General features: G+C 40.2%; 1 protein-coding gene across 2 annotated transcripts in view; it reads right to left on the bottom strand.

Moving 5' to 3' along the window:
* Positions 1 to 12,114: 12,114 nt before the first annotated feature.
* LOC128695951 (uncharacterized) overlaps positions 12,115 to 14,370 on the bottom strand; it is a 119,596-nt gene continuing 117,340 nt past the window's right edge. For both annotated transcript variants that reach the window (XR_011392003.1, XM_070084891.1), the window contains exon 6: positions 12,115 to 12,975. The gene's annotated coding sequence lies outside the window, so the exon portion shown is untranslated. The remainder of the gene's footprint in view (positions 12,976 to 14,370) is intronic.

A 14,370-nucleotide genomic window follows, 5' to 3' on the forward strand; every position in this document is an offset into this window, starting at 1 on the left:
TTGCTAACTGCCAACCTACTACCTATAGTAATTTTTTTTTTTCAACAAACCAGCCATATCCCACCAAGGCAGGGTGGCCCAAAAAGAAAAACGAAAGTTTCTTTTTTTAAATTTAGTAATTTTTACGGGAGAAGGGGTTACTAGTCCCTTGCTCCCGGTATTTTAGTCGCCTCTTACAACACGCATGGCTTACGGAGGAAGAATTCGGTTCCACTTCCCCATGGAGATAAGAGGAAATAAACAAGAACAAGAACTAGAAAGAAAATAGAAGAAAACCCAGAGGGGTGTGCTTGTACATGTATGTGTAGTGTGACCTAAGTGTAAGTAGAAGTAGCAAGACGTACCTGAAATCTTGCATGTTTATGAGACAAAAAAAGGACACCAGCAATCCTACCATCATGTAAAACAATTACAGGCTTTCGTTTTACACTCACTTGGCAGGACTGTAGTACCTCCCTGGGCGGTTGCTGTCTGCCAGCCTACTACCTATAGTAATACAAACATTAAATTTAATTATTGTACCATCCTGCATTCAAATGAAGTTTGAACCATAACTTATTGAAAGTAAATCCAGATAATCTGAAGAAATGAATGAATTCCAAACCGGTCCAAATCCGTGAATAACTCATATGAATGTAGTGCATTACAAAAATATAATTAACTAGTTTAGCTTCAGAGAAATCAATCTCAAAAGTCAGAAGCATTAGGATGGCAACCTTCACACATTCAACCTTGTAGCAAATGACCTTTTCAGGTTTAGTGCTTTAATTGATTATACAGTGAAACCCTAAGTTGAGACTGCTTTTTTTTTTGGCTAAATTTTGTCCCGAGTTTCGCCCTGTGTTTCAGCCGGCATACCAGACCTGTCCACCTGCCCATGCAGGCGTCGTGAGCCAGTCTAGCTTTGTTTATCCTTGAGTGAATATTACCCTGCATCCTCATCCAAACATTTCACAATAAATTCATTGTGTTTAGTGCTTGTTTATTGATTGTGACTGTGAAATAAGCCACCATGGGCTCAAAGAAACTTCCTAGTGGCATCCCTTCAGTAAAGAAAGTAAGAAACATGATAGAAATGAAGAAATAAATTATAGGAAAGTACCAAAGTGGAGGAGGAAGAGAAGGGGAGAATGTGCCTTCAGTGATTCTATGATATGTACAATACTAGCAGCACGAGCCGATGCAGGTTATAGCGCCAGCCAGCGATAAAGTGTAGCAAGTAAGTTAAGCAATTAAGCGATAGAAAAATGACGACACGAAACTTAACTCCTCCACTGTTGTTTGAGGTATATAGGGCGACTGAAAACACCGCCGCCTCTGCTGCCAGTTATGGTTATGCCCTCAGTGGCCCTTATACACCCAAACAACACAACATTACACCAGTCGTGTCATACGTAATGACGTATTTTATTCATTCTAGAGTATATGTCATGTTTCTGTGTTATTATTATTGTTTATTATGTCATATTAGATGAATTGTGATAGATAAATAAGCCGTTGATGAGGGGAAAAGGGTGAGTCTGTGGAGACAAAGAACTTTGTCCTTGGAGGCAAAGAGGGGAATGTATGAGAGTATAGTTTTACCAACGCTCTTATATGGGTGTGAAGCATGGCTGATGAATGTTGCAGCGAGGAGAAGGCTGGAGGCAGTGGAGATGTCATGTCTGAGGGCAATGTGTGGTGTGAATATAATGCAGAGAATTCGTAGTTTGGAAGTTAGGAGGAGGTGCGGGATTACCAAAACTGTTGTCCAGAGGGCTGAGGAAGGGTTGTTGAGGTGGTTCGGACATGTAGAGAGAATGGAGCGAAACAGAATGACTTCAAGAGTGTATCAGTCTGTAGTGGAAGGAAGGCGGGGTAGGGGTCGGCCTAGGAAAGGTTGGAGGGAGGGGGTAAAGGAGGTTTTGTGTGCGAGGGGCTTGGACTTCCAGCAGGCATGCGTGAGCGTGTTTGATAGGAGTGAATGGAGACAAATGGTTTTTAATACTTGACGTGCTGTTGGAGTGTGAGCAAAGTAACATTTATGAAGGGGTTCAGGGAAACCGGCAGGCCGGACTTGAGTCCTGTAGATGGGAAGTACAGTGCCTGCACTCTGAAGGAGGGGTGTTAATGTTGCAGTTTAAAAACTGTAGTGTAAAGCACCCTTCTGGTAAGACAGTGATGGAGTGAATGATGGTAAAAGTTTTTCTTTTTCGGGCCACCCTGCCTTGGTGGGAATCGGCCAGTGTGATAATAAAAAAAAATAATAAAAATAAATAAGCTGTAGAGTTGATATTAATGTCATATTGAAGGACTATCTTGTCCTGCCTCCAAACAAACTCTCCTGCTTGTCTCATGCCAACAAGAGTCTTCAATAAAGGTAAAACTGATTTAAATCTTCATTTATCCATTATAATTAGTGCTTTATATTTATTTCTCTTTGTTTTCATTATGCAAAACTATAGTATTTATTCTAAAAAAATGAATTTTTTGTGAATATTTTTGTGTGGAACGGATTAATTGGATTCATAGTAGACCATTAATTAACACGGTAGTTACGTTCCTGAAAATGCCGTGTTAAGTAAAAAAAACCAGGTTAGATGAAATAAAGAACTTATGGGAAAAATAGGGTTAAGTTCCTGTGAGCCTCAAAAAAGCCAAACAACTTTTTTTTAGGCCTCCACATCTTACAAAAATAAAAGTGAATATGTAATTGTAGTTCATTGTTGTCATGTATTATGTTGTTTTTACTGCTTAAGACCACAAATGTAACAGATATAATAGTATTTCTTACCTTAAATTGTGGGTGCTGGTGTTTGTGGATGATTGTGAAGAGTGGAGAGTTATGTTGTGGTCCTACTGGGCTGAGGTGGATGGTAGAGGTTCTGGTACTGAAGTTGATGGTTGTACTGGAGTGTCTAACTTTAAGTCATTCAGTCAGTCAAGTCATTCAGTAAGTCAGTCAAGTTATTCAGTAAGTCAGGTCATTCAGTAAGTCAGTCAGGTCATTCAGTAAGTCAGTCAAGTCATTCAGTAAGTCAGCCAAATCATTCAGTCAGTCATTCAGTAAGTCAGTCAAGTCATTCAGTAAGTCAAATCATTCAGTCAGTAAGTCAGTCACACAAACTTATGTTTACATCTTTTTGTGTGTACAAAGTAACACTTCATTATGGCCAGAGGTTATGTCTCATCTAATATCTTTGTTTCCTTCGTTAATTCTAAGACTTAAATATTTATACCTTTTCTTGCCACTTTGAGCAACACTGGTATGCCTGCTGGGTGTCATGATTGCTTGGCAGATACAATATATAGTAATTAAAAGATTAAAACACAATTCACAATCACAAGCTTGTAGCAGAGAAGTTGGACTGGACAAGTATAAAGTACGAATGGTGGGGTGGTGGCAAGGGATGGCGAGAGGTCTCACCAGCTGATCCACAACAAGGTGGCCGCTTGAGGAAAAGGGAAGTTTTTTTTCCTTCCCGCAAACTAAACCGTGTTAAATTAATTTTACGACGTGTTGCCTAAAATTGTGCCGCAACTCCTCAGTCGTGCTATACCCAAATTGTGCCAAATAAACTCATGCTAAATGATGGTCAACTGTATCTTATTTCTTACAGGAAATATTGCTTTGACTTTAGGCCTACCTCCTGGAGCAAATTACGGCCAAAACTCTGGGTTCCACTGTATTATAGAAGGGCAAAAGGTAGACAAAGACATGATTATCATTTTGTAAAGTTATCCTTGTAATACTTTATACACCTGACATTTTTAATGGAAGATTCCTTGATGCAGGTGGGGGTGGTGGGTATCTGAATGCAGGAAATTGACCTGTCCTTCCCATCCTTGGATTGAACCTGATTGCCTCTCATCTCCTTGGGCACTGTACAGTGCTTATCATGGCATTGTGCTGAATGAGCACCCCGGCATAATGCTGTAATGAAAACCAAAGTCCTACCATACAGGGGGGCTTTTTTCATCAGTGCATTTTGCTGGGTAGCAGCCGTTAGCATGACATCATGGCCTTCCACCACACTTCACAGTGACTTCTCATTGTTCACATGGCTGCCGTGGTGAGAGGAAAGTGTTGCACTTTTGTCTCTCGTCCGTCCCATCTTTTGTGAAGTGTTCCCTTTAGTTTTGGGGCATGTGAGCAATGAGAAGCCACTGTGAAGTGTGGCGGAAGGCTGTGATGTCATGCTAATGGCTGCTACCCAGCAGAATTCACTGACGAAAAAAGACCCCCTGTATGGTTGGCCTTGGATTTTCATCATGGCATTATGCCGGGGTGCTCACTCGGCATAATGCCATGATGAGCACTGTATGACCCCGATGGGTTTATTGCTGCTTCATACAATAACAATCCCAGTCTGTGCACTTACAGGGGGATGGGTGTTTTGATGCTCATGAATTGCTCCTGAAGGAATTTAAGTTATCTTCCTCTTGGATACAACATAACTAATCATTTCCTATACAAAATTTATAATTTTCTTTTTTTCAACATGTCGGCAGTCTCTCAACGAGGCAGGGTGATCCCAAAAAAAGAAACACTTTTTCCATCATTTGCACATAATTGCTGTCTTTGCAGAGGTGCTCAGATATGACCGTTTAGATGTCATTCCAAACAGCCAATATTCCAAACCCCTCCTTTAAAGTGCAGCATTGTACTTCCCACCTCCAGGACTCAAGTCTGACTAACCGGTTTCCCTGAATCCCTTCACAAAATATTACCCTGCTTACACTCCAACAGCTTGTCAGGTTCCAAAAACCATTCATCTCCATTCACTCCTATCTAAACACGCTCACATGTCTGCTGTATGTCCAAGCCCTTTGTACACAAAACCTTTTACCCTCTTCATCCTTTCTTAGGACGGCCCCTCCACTACAGATTTATACACCCTCATGAGTTGTCCTATTTTGATCCACCCTTTCTAAATGACCAAACCACCTCAACAACCCCTCTTCACTCCTTTAAATAAATACTTTTAGTAACTCCATACCTCCTAATTTCCACACTACAAATACTTTGCATAATACCGTAGAACGTCGTTTAGCACGGCAGTTACAATCCTCAAAACGGTGTTAGTTAAAAACCGTGTTAGACAAACTGAAGAACTTATGGGAAAAATTGGGTTACATTCCTGGGAGCCCCCAAAAAGTAAAACAACTTTTTCTTAGACCAACAGATCTTACAAAAATAACAGTGAATATGTAATTGTAGTTCATTGTCGTCATATATTACTACTTAAGACTACAAATGCAATAGAAATAATAGTATTTCTTACCCTAAATTGTGGGTAATGGTGTTTGTCGATGAATATGAAGAGTGGAGAGTTATGCTCTGGCCCTACTGAGCTGAGGTGGATGGTGGAGGTTCTGGTACTGAATTCGATGGTTGTACTCGAGTGTGCATAAATTCTGTAATGGATTTCTGGGCTATTTTACCCTGCAGTACATTATACAGGTGATGATAAGGTATCAGGTGCTCTAGATGCCGTTTCAGAGCACTTTCTAGATTTGTCAGGGTCCTCTTCAGTGAAAAAGTTTAACTTTAAATCAGTCAAGTCAGTAAGTCAAGTCAATCAGTAAATCAGTCAAGTCAGTATATTCACCTCATTCTTTTCAATTGTACAAACTGACACTTCATTAAGGCCATAGGCCCTTCACTACATCCACCACACGTGAGCCCCTCTTGAGCTTGTCTAAAACATATCTCGATTTTCTTCATAACTCCTAAACTTAAACGCTTAAATCTTATCTTTCCACTTTCAGCAACACTTGTATGCCTACTGGGTGCCATGATTGCTTGGCAGATACAAGATATGGCAATTAAAAGACCTAAACTCAATCCACAAACAAAAATAAACACAGCTAGCTCCTAGCAGAGGATGGTCCTACAAGAGTATGAACCGGCTAGGACAAGGGTGGTGAGAGTGGCGGGAGATGGTGGTAGGTCTCCCCCGTTGACTCAGCGGTCTAACCCACAGCCAAGCAGAGTGTATCCCGCAGGCAATGCGCTCCAAATTTTTTCCCCTACCGCAAACTGAACCTTGTTTAGTTAATTTTGCAGAGTATTATACAAAAATATGCCGCAGTTCTTCAATAGTTCTATAACTAAAACATGCCAAACATAACCGTGTTAAACGACAGTCTACCGTATTTACACAACACGTTGTCCTTAGACGCGGCATCTCCACTGCCTCCAGCCTTCTCCTTGCTGCAGCATTTACAACCCATGCTTCACACCCATGTAAGTGTTGGTACCACTGTACTCTCAAACATTCCCTTCTCTGCCTCCATGAATAATTTGTTTTATCTCCACAGATACCTCAATGCACTGCCTATGTTTTTTCCTTCAACTGTATGGCTAACTGTATCCTTCATAAACCCATCTGCTGACAACTCTTTTCCCAAATATCTGAACACATTCACTTCTTCCACACTCTCTCTTTCCAATGTGATATCCAATTTTTCTTTACCTAACTCATTTGATACCCTCATCACCTTACTCTATGTTCACTTTCAATTTTCATCCTTTACACACCCACAGTGTATTTCCTGCACTTATCATCCTTTTTCATAATTTCTCTCTACAGTCTCACCTCAGTGGTACCTTAAAGAATATGATCTCTATATGTAGATGATTTCACCATTGCCAGAGGCAGAGCCAGGAATAATCTAGGAAAGTCCATCCTTGCTTGTACTGAGGGGAGAGGGGGGGTAATCTTGATTGTATGTACTGAATTGCAGGGCTGAGGAATTAGACATTGTGGTCTCCTTCCTTAGACCGAACCTAATTACCCCCCAATCCCCTTTCCTTATCCCACCCTCGCTATCCCCTTTCCCTTTCCTCCTCCTCTCCCCTATCCCTTCCTGTTTTCAGCCTTTGGGATTCTTCCCACAGGCACTCTAGTTCCTAGGTAGGGGGAAGGGTACTGTGGTCCATCCTATTCTATTGAGGTCTGTGGTGATAGTGGTGTAGTTTGCTGTGGAATCTGGATCAGCTGGGGATGTCCCACTCCCTCTCTGGTCTCTCGGGTGGTGGCTTTGGGTGTCTTTCAGGTGATGGGTGTATCTCTAGAACACACAATAGTCTCTCCACTAGTCAATATGGCTTTCATAAGGGCTGTTCTACTATTGACCTCTTACTATGCTTGGATACTTACGTTCGTAATGCCTTTGCCAATAACCACTCAGTTATCACCATCTTTTTTGACCTTGAGAAGGCATATGATAACTTGGAGATATAACATCTTGGCCCAGGCCCACTCCTTAGGCCTCTGAGGCAATCAACCATTTTTCATTAAGAACTTCTTAACTGCAAGACATTTCCACATTTGTTAATAATGAGCTTTCCTCAGACTTTGTGAAAGTTGAAGGTGTCCCCCAGGGATATGTTCTGAGCACAGCACTTTTTTTCCTTGCTATAAATGATCCAGCATCTATTCTTCCATCTAGTATTTGGTCATCACTCTATGTTGATGACTTTGCTATAGCTTGTGCAGGCACTGACTGTCACCTCATTGCAATTTCCCTCCAGCATGCAGTCAACTGTTACCAATTGGGCCATTACTCATGGGTTTAAATTTTCTAGTACTAAAACTCACCAAATTACTTTTACAAGGCATTCTGTCTTCTCTGATAATCCATTGTACCTATATGGCTTGCATATCCCAGAATGTGATACGGTCAGGTTCCTCGGCCTTCTGTTTGACCATCGGTTATCCTGGAAACCTCACAAGGTCCGACGGTTTGTGTCTGTTCTTTCCCACTGCCATGCACGAAAGCCCAACTGCCTACAATGGCTTCTGGCTCACTTTTTCTTAACCACTTCCGATCTCATTTTCATGCCATCGCAGTGTACACCGATGGTTCCAAGTCTTCTGACGGTGACTGATTTGCAGCAGTGTTTCTGGACAATGTGAGGGCATTTATTATCCTCAGTTAGCATTTTTATGGCTGAATTTTATGCCATTATTGTAGCACTTATCAGTATTGCATCTATGCCTGTGTCACTATTTGTGGTCATTCAGACTCTCTTAGTGCTTTATAATCTATGAGAAAATTTGATATACCTCATCCTCTGATTCTTCGTATCCAACTTTGGTTATGCTGTATCTCATGCAACCACAAAGATTGTTTTTTGTTGGGTCCCCAGTCATGTTTGACATACAGAGCAATGAACAGGCAGAGACTGCTGCGTGGTCAGCAGTACATGACCTCCCAATTTTGTATAGAGGTGTTCCATTCACAGACTATTTTGCCGTAATTACTACCTACCTTTGCACCCGTTGGCAGCACCGTTGGTCTGATCTGCTACATAACAAATTGCTTTCTATTAAACCAAGTACGTACATATAGGTTTCTAGCCATCTTCTTGTCATCAGTGTCGAGGTTGGGAAACTACTCTCTCCCGTCTTCACATCGGCCACACTCGTCTTACTCACAGGTATCTCATGGAGAGGTGTCCTGTTCCACTCTGTGAGAATTGTCAGGTTCCAGTTTCTGTTAGCCATATTCTGTTGGACTGCTGACTCTATCAATGAGCACGCAGAATTTACCTCTAACATCGTCACCTCTCTACTGCCCATACTTTACCTTCCCTTCTTGCTGATGGACCCTCCTTTAACCCAGACACTCTGGTTGACTTTTTGACAGCAACTGATTTACTGCACAAACTCTGATGATGCCTCTAACACTCCTCACATCCCCTTCTACCTCAATTTAATGCTACCCTCTATGCTTGCACTATCCACTGCCCTGCTGCACTCCATGACCTAATTATAATACCTCTCCCTCTTGCTACTCAATATCCCTGCACTCTTCCGCCCTGCTGCGCTGTAATGACCCTTGTAGGTTTAGCGCTTCATTTTTTAAATTATAATAATTATTATTATTATAATCAAAAAGAAGCACTAAGCCACAAGGGTTATACAGCTTTAAATTATAATAATGAATTGCATGGGCATCCTTGTCTTCTTCTTCTTCTTCTTCTTCTTCTGTTGGGTTTCAGGGCCACTGACAGTATACACCGTATTGAGCCCGGCCGTCCAGTGCTAGGAGAGGGAATATCGACCAAAGTGGAAGAATGTCAACTAATAACTATGTATCATATGTGTCTGATACACCCTGAAGACAGCAGGAAGGAGCAGGTACAAGCCAATATCTCCTGACGGTCCAGAGGGCGAAACCCCTCCTCGTTGAGGAGGACAGGTAGAGTGAAAGTGTGCACCCCAAGTGTGTGCAAGGCCGCACGGAGAGTAGTCCGTGCAGAGTGATAACGTGGGCACCACAGCAGGAAGTGTTCCACCATCTCAGGCTGTGAGGGACACCAAGGGCAGTACGGAGAGTCCGCCATCCGCTTCAATATAGATGAGCCGCCAGTCGCGAGTAGGCATCCTTGTCTGTACGAGGGGGTCGCAATCCTTGCCTACACCAATTTAAGGAAGCATCCTTGCCTGTACCGAGGGGAGTGGAGTAATAGCCCACTGGAGGTCACAATTTTTTTTTTTTTTTTTTAATTCATAGGTTTTAAATGTTAAAAAATATTGATTTTTATAGTAGTATACAGTAACAAATTTAATGGGTATTAATAATAAGTAATAATAGTTTAATGAGTAATGACAATGGCCATGGCCTGTTCATTTTCTCGTAGTTTCCTAAGATGTTATCCATCCTGAGATGCTACCCATCTGGGAATCTACTGTCCTGAATTTTACTTCTCATACTAATGAGTCCCATACTTTAAATGTTATACTTAACAGCTGGAACTTGAGAAGTGATGTGGTTGCTGTGGTGTTTTATTTCTCAGGAAACTGGATAATTATTCCTGATTTGGGTCTTTAGTCATATGATGACCTGTTAACTAAGGTCATATGACTGAAGCCTTTACCTATGCACCCTGCACAAAACTAGCTGTATTTTGGGCACTAAGCAATCTAAGAAAGGTATACCTCTCCTCCTCTCCAGCTCAACGCCACCGAAGGTGCAATGTCTAATAAGGACAAACAAAAAAAAAAAAAAAGGTATACTCATATTGCATAGCACCAGCCTCCTCTACCTCCATGCTTGCAATTGGAATAGTGAAGAACGCAACACAAGTTTGTAATCAGTATGGAAGGGTTAAAGCTAATAGGGTGCAACATTCAGAAATTATAGCACGAAAAGCAGAACTGTATTTAAATTTTTCCCATTTTCTTCTCCCTCTCCCTCCACTAAAAAATAAAGCTAATTGTGACCGTTACAGGCCAAAAACAATCCAGTTTTTGCTCTTAAGTATTATTGAAGTTTTGGGTATATAAACAATTTAGCTTTTATAGGCACAAAAAAAAGTACCATTATTTAGATTTAACCTAGAATAACCCAATAAGTTCAAACACTGACTTATTTCTGATCAGAAGAAAAATTCTCTTATTATTTCACAGAAACTAATTTGATTACTATAACTGACATGTTGAAACAATTCTGTAAATCTGGTAAATTGGCACACTCAGAGCCCAAATTCAATACAAAAACACTTGCAATTTTGATACACGTACTTAAGTGTTTGAAGTCAACCAGGAGTTATTTTCTAGTTTATTGAATGGAAATCAATTTATTTGCTAAAACTGGCATTTTCAAATTTACATTGCTGAAAGTGAAAGCCAAGCATTCTTTTAAAAGTGGCCATAAATACAAAGTGTGAAGCCTATAAAAATGGAGGATTATCTAGTAAGTATTCTGAATCCAATGATTCCAATATTGATGAATAAGATACATTTGCAAAACTTGGGTATCTTCATTGCAATAAAGATACCCAAATGTGACAAATGTGTTTTATTCATCAACTTGTCTCTACTGTATTCCATCAATATTATGACTGCACAATTAACAATGTCATTAAAATTTCGAATTTACTCGTGAACATGGCTTAGCGCTTCTTTTTTTATTATAATAATAATAATAATACTCGTGAACAGTCTAAACTTAGTGTCTTCCTTCTATATGGATCAAAATTATTGTACTTGAAGAAAAATCTTAGCAGTGCACTGTTGGAGCAGGTGTTCATTACTGCATCCCTCTTATACTGTACAAGGCTTCTGGATGCACTACTTGCCAAAGATGAGGTAGTGAGCATATGGTCACCCATCCTGATACTGGTCTTAACCTGACCAACCATGCGATGTGAACAACAACCACCACATGCTCATTTTGCAAGGAAAATGCATAACAGTGTAATATAGTACATGGTGTAAAAAAGATGAGCAGATCATGTGGAGGAAAGATGCCGAGATACAGAGCAAGTCTTGAGACATTTTGCTCTATAAGTTTTTCAAGCTTGAAAACACTGTATTTAGAGCGAAATGTGGAAATGAAGGCGTATTTTGCACTTTTTTTTTTTTTGTAAGCATTACACCCTCCAAACACAAAGGAAATGAGAATGTTACTGACAATGTTACACGAATGAATGTGTTATTAATGAGACACTGATAATGGCTATGGCTATGTTTTGGTGAGCAAAACAGCCACAATAAATGTTTTATTAGTTGCACATGGTTTACTGCTTAATTTTGATGATAATAATAGTTTCTCCATGGGAAAGTGGAACAGAATTCTTCCTCCATAAGCCGTAAGTGTCATAAGAGGCGACTAAAATGCCAGGAGCAAGGGGCTACCCCTTCTCTTGTAGACATTACTAAGTTAAAAAGAGAAACTTTTGTTTTTCTTTTTGGGCCACCCTGCTTTGGTGGGACAGCGCTGTATGACCCTTGTCGGTTTAGCACTTTCTTTGATTATAATAATGCTTCAGTGGGATATGGCCGGTGTGTTGCAAGAAGAATATTAGTTGCACGTGTCTATTTACCCAACTTAAAGAAATATTAGGGAGTATGGTACATGCACAGCGCTGTAAGACCCTTGTGGGTTTAACGCTAGGTTATGATTATAATAATAATATGGTACATGCAGGACGTGTCACATAATGCCCTAATTACAACACACAAGATTCTAACTTGTTTTCATAGGGTTCTTGGATGATATTAAATTGTGGCTAGAGCTCTTTATTAGCATTCCTAGGGAGGAAGAATGAATCGGAAATATAGAAAGATTAAAATCCAGAAGCTATTAAAGGTAAATATAAATAACTTAAAGGCAAAGTGAAAAGAATCACCTATATATATTTATTGGTGTGTACTAAATAATAACAATAAAAACAATAACAAAAACAACAACAACAACAACAACAACATTAAGTTTGAGGACATAGATAAAACAAGACATTATACCCAGGAATATTTACAATGTATAAAATTCTTAACAGTAGGGACTCCATGTTCATCAAATGAACTAACATAAGAATGATATATTTACTGTAGACTTGTGTCCTTATATTTACAAGAAAATCTATTAGATTCTATATGGCACCCAGTCTAATAGACAGCTAAATCTTATTATCCCTTATCAGACATGATGAAACCTCTGGTCTAAGGAAAATAGCAAATCTCTTTGTTGTTATTGATGATCTAAGATACCAGGTAATTTGGAATTGTGTCCACATTTTACACCGGCTAGATGAATGAACTGTTATTTGATGAGACTATAACCTACCAAATGACTAAAGTTTTCAGTGGAAATGATAACATTTATGTTTTGTCGAGATTGTATCTACATGTGTTATGTAGATATTGTAGGTATGCGCAGTAGTCTCTCGCAAAGATCCACTGTTAGCTCTGTAATCCGGTTCTTTTGCACAACCTCTCTCAGGTTGGGCATGGGGTGCATAAGACAGTAGCCACTTAGGCAGCACAAAAGAAGATAAAAAGAAGTACAATTTAAAATTTGCTGCTTCCTAATTATACTCGGTATAATCTTAAACCCTTCCATTTGAGCACATTGTTTTTCTGTAGTTGTTTCAAGCGGGAGGAGCTGCAGCATCCACCAAACCCCTGCTTGACCTGGGTCGTCTACTGCAAGCAGCGAGCCATGAGCCAGACGTGTACCATACTTCAGCTGGTGACTCTAATGAGGAAAATAAGTATAAAATACACAAAATATACAAACTACAGTATGTATATACAACACTAAAAAAAAGTACCATCATGAAAACTTGTGTAATCTACAACAGTCGTAATAAGCAAGGTCTCACTTGGGATGCATGTAACTTCTGTGAAAATGGTTTCATGGATCGTGTGTAGATATTCAACAATCATCAACTAATGATATTCCCCTCAAGGAAGGTTCCTTGATGTTGGTGAGGGGCTCTTGATTTAGGGAATTGGATCTGTGCTCCAGTTCCCCAAATTAAGCCTGAATGCCTTCCACATCCCCCCCCCCCAGGCGCTGTATAATCCTCCGGGTTTAGCGCTTCCCCCTTGATTGTAATAATAATAATAACTAATGATATTAAATCAGGAAAATGTTTTTGGGTCTGCCCTTCCAAAAAATTACATCTGTACTAAAATACAGAAACACCTAAATATCCTCCTTAGAAAACTTGCCAGTTAAAAGTAAAAGGAGAGGGTCAGATGGAAGCTATCACCCCTGGTGCTGGTGCTGTCTTGGAGGACAGTACTTGTAAGAATACAGCACCATACCTGTTTCCCCAGCCCCAGCACCAGGGGTCCTGGTGCTGGGGAAACAGGTATAGCCAAAGATATGCGAATTCCAGAGTTGCAAAATAGCAGTGATACTGGGGATGATGCTTCGGGGAATAGTGTTGATACATTACCAGCAAAAATTAGTGGAGGCCCTGATGTTAGTACAAGTGCTGTAGACAGTGAGGAGTCGGAAAAAATGTAGCAGTAGGGAACACAGACACAAAAAATCCTGGCAAACAGAGAGCAATTCTATGCCTTGAGTATCTACAGGCATGGAATATCTGGAAAAACAGGTGGGACGTACAAAAAAATGCCACACCCACATGACAACTGAAGAATCCTACTCTTGTAATTTATTTCACCCTGAAATGTGTTACTCGCCAGTCCATGAAAGACATTGCATACTGTCAGGCACACCGTCTAAAAGGGACAAGAAGATACAGATCACTAAGACCATAGAAAATTAACCAGGGTAGCCACAACCACTCCAGACAGGTCTTTTTTGTGCCAGGGAAAAAAACAGCAAACAAAGCCCCCTACATTTCATCAATATGACTAACATTTATCTTTGGAAATATACGGTCTAAAGCCATCAACAAACAACAACAAAAAATTAAATCAGTGGACTGCTCACAGAGACCCACATAAAGGATCACTGACATCGAAATATGGATCCCAGGTTAGAACCTATTCAGATGCGACGGAAATTTTTTCAGTAAAGATTGAAAACCAAAACCTTGTCATTGAGGCTGTATACAAGCCTCCTGATCCAACTTCCCAACAATTCCAGGAAGAGCTTTTGAAAATTGATGACTGG

Source organism: Cherax quadricarinatus, chromosome 14 (genome assembly GCF_038502225.1).
Source record: "Cherax quadricarinatus isolate ZL_2023a chromosome 14, ASM3850222v1, whole genome shotgun sequence".
Lineage (NCBI taxonomy): Eukaryota > Metazoa > Arthropoda > Malacostraca > Decapoda > Parastacidae > Cherax > Cherax quadricarinatus.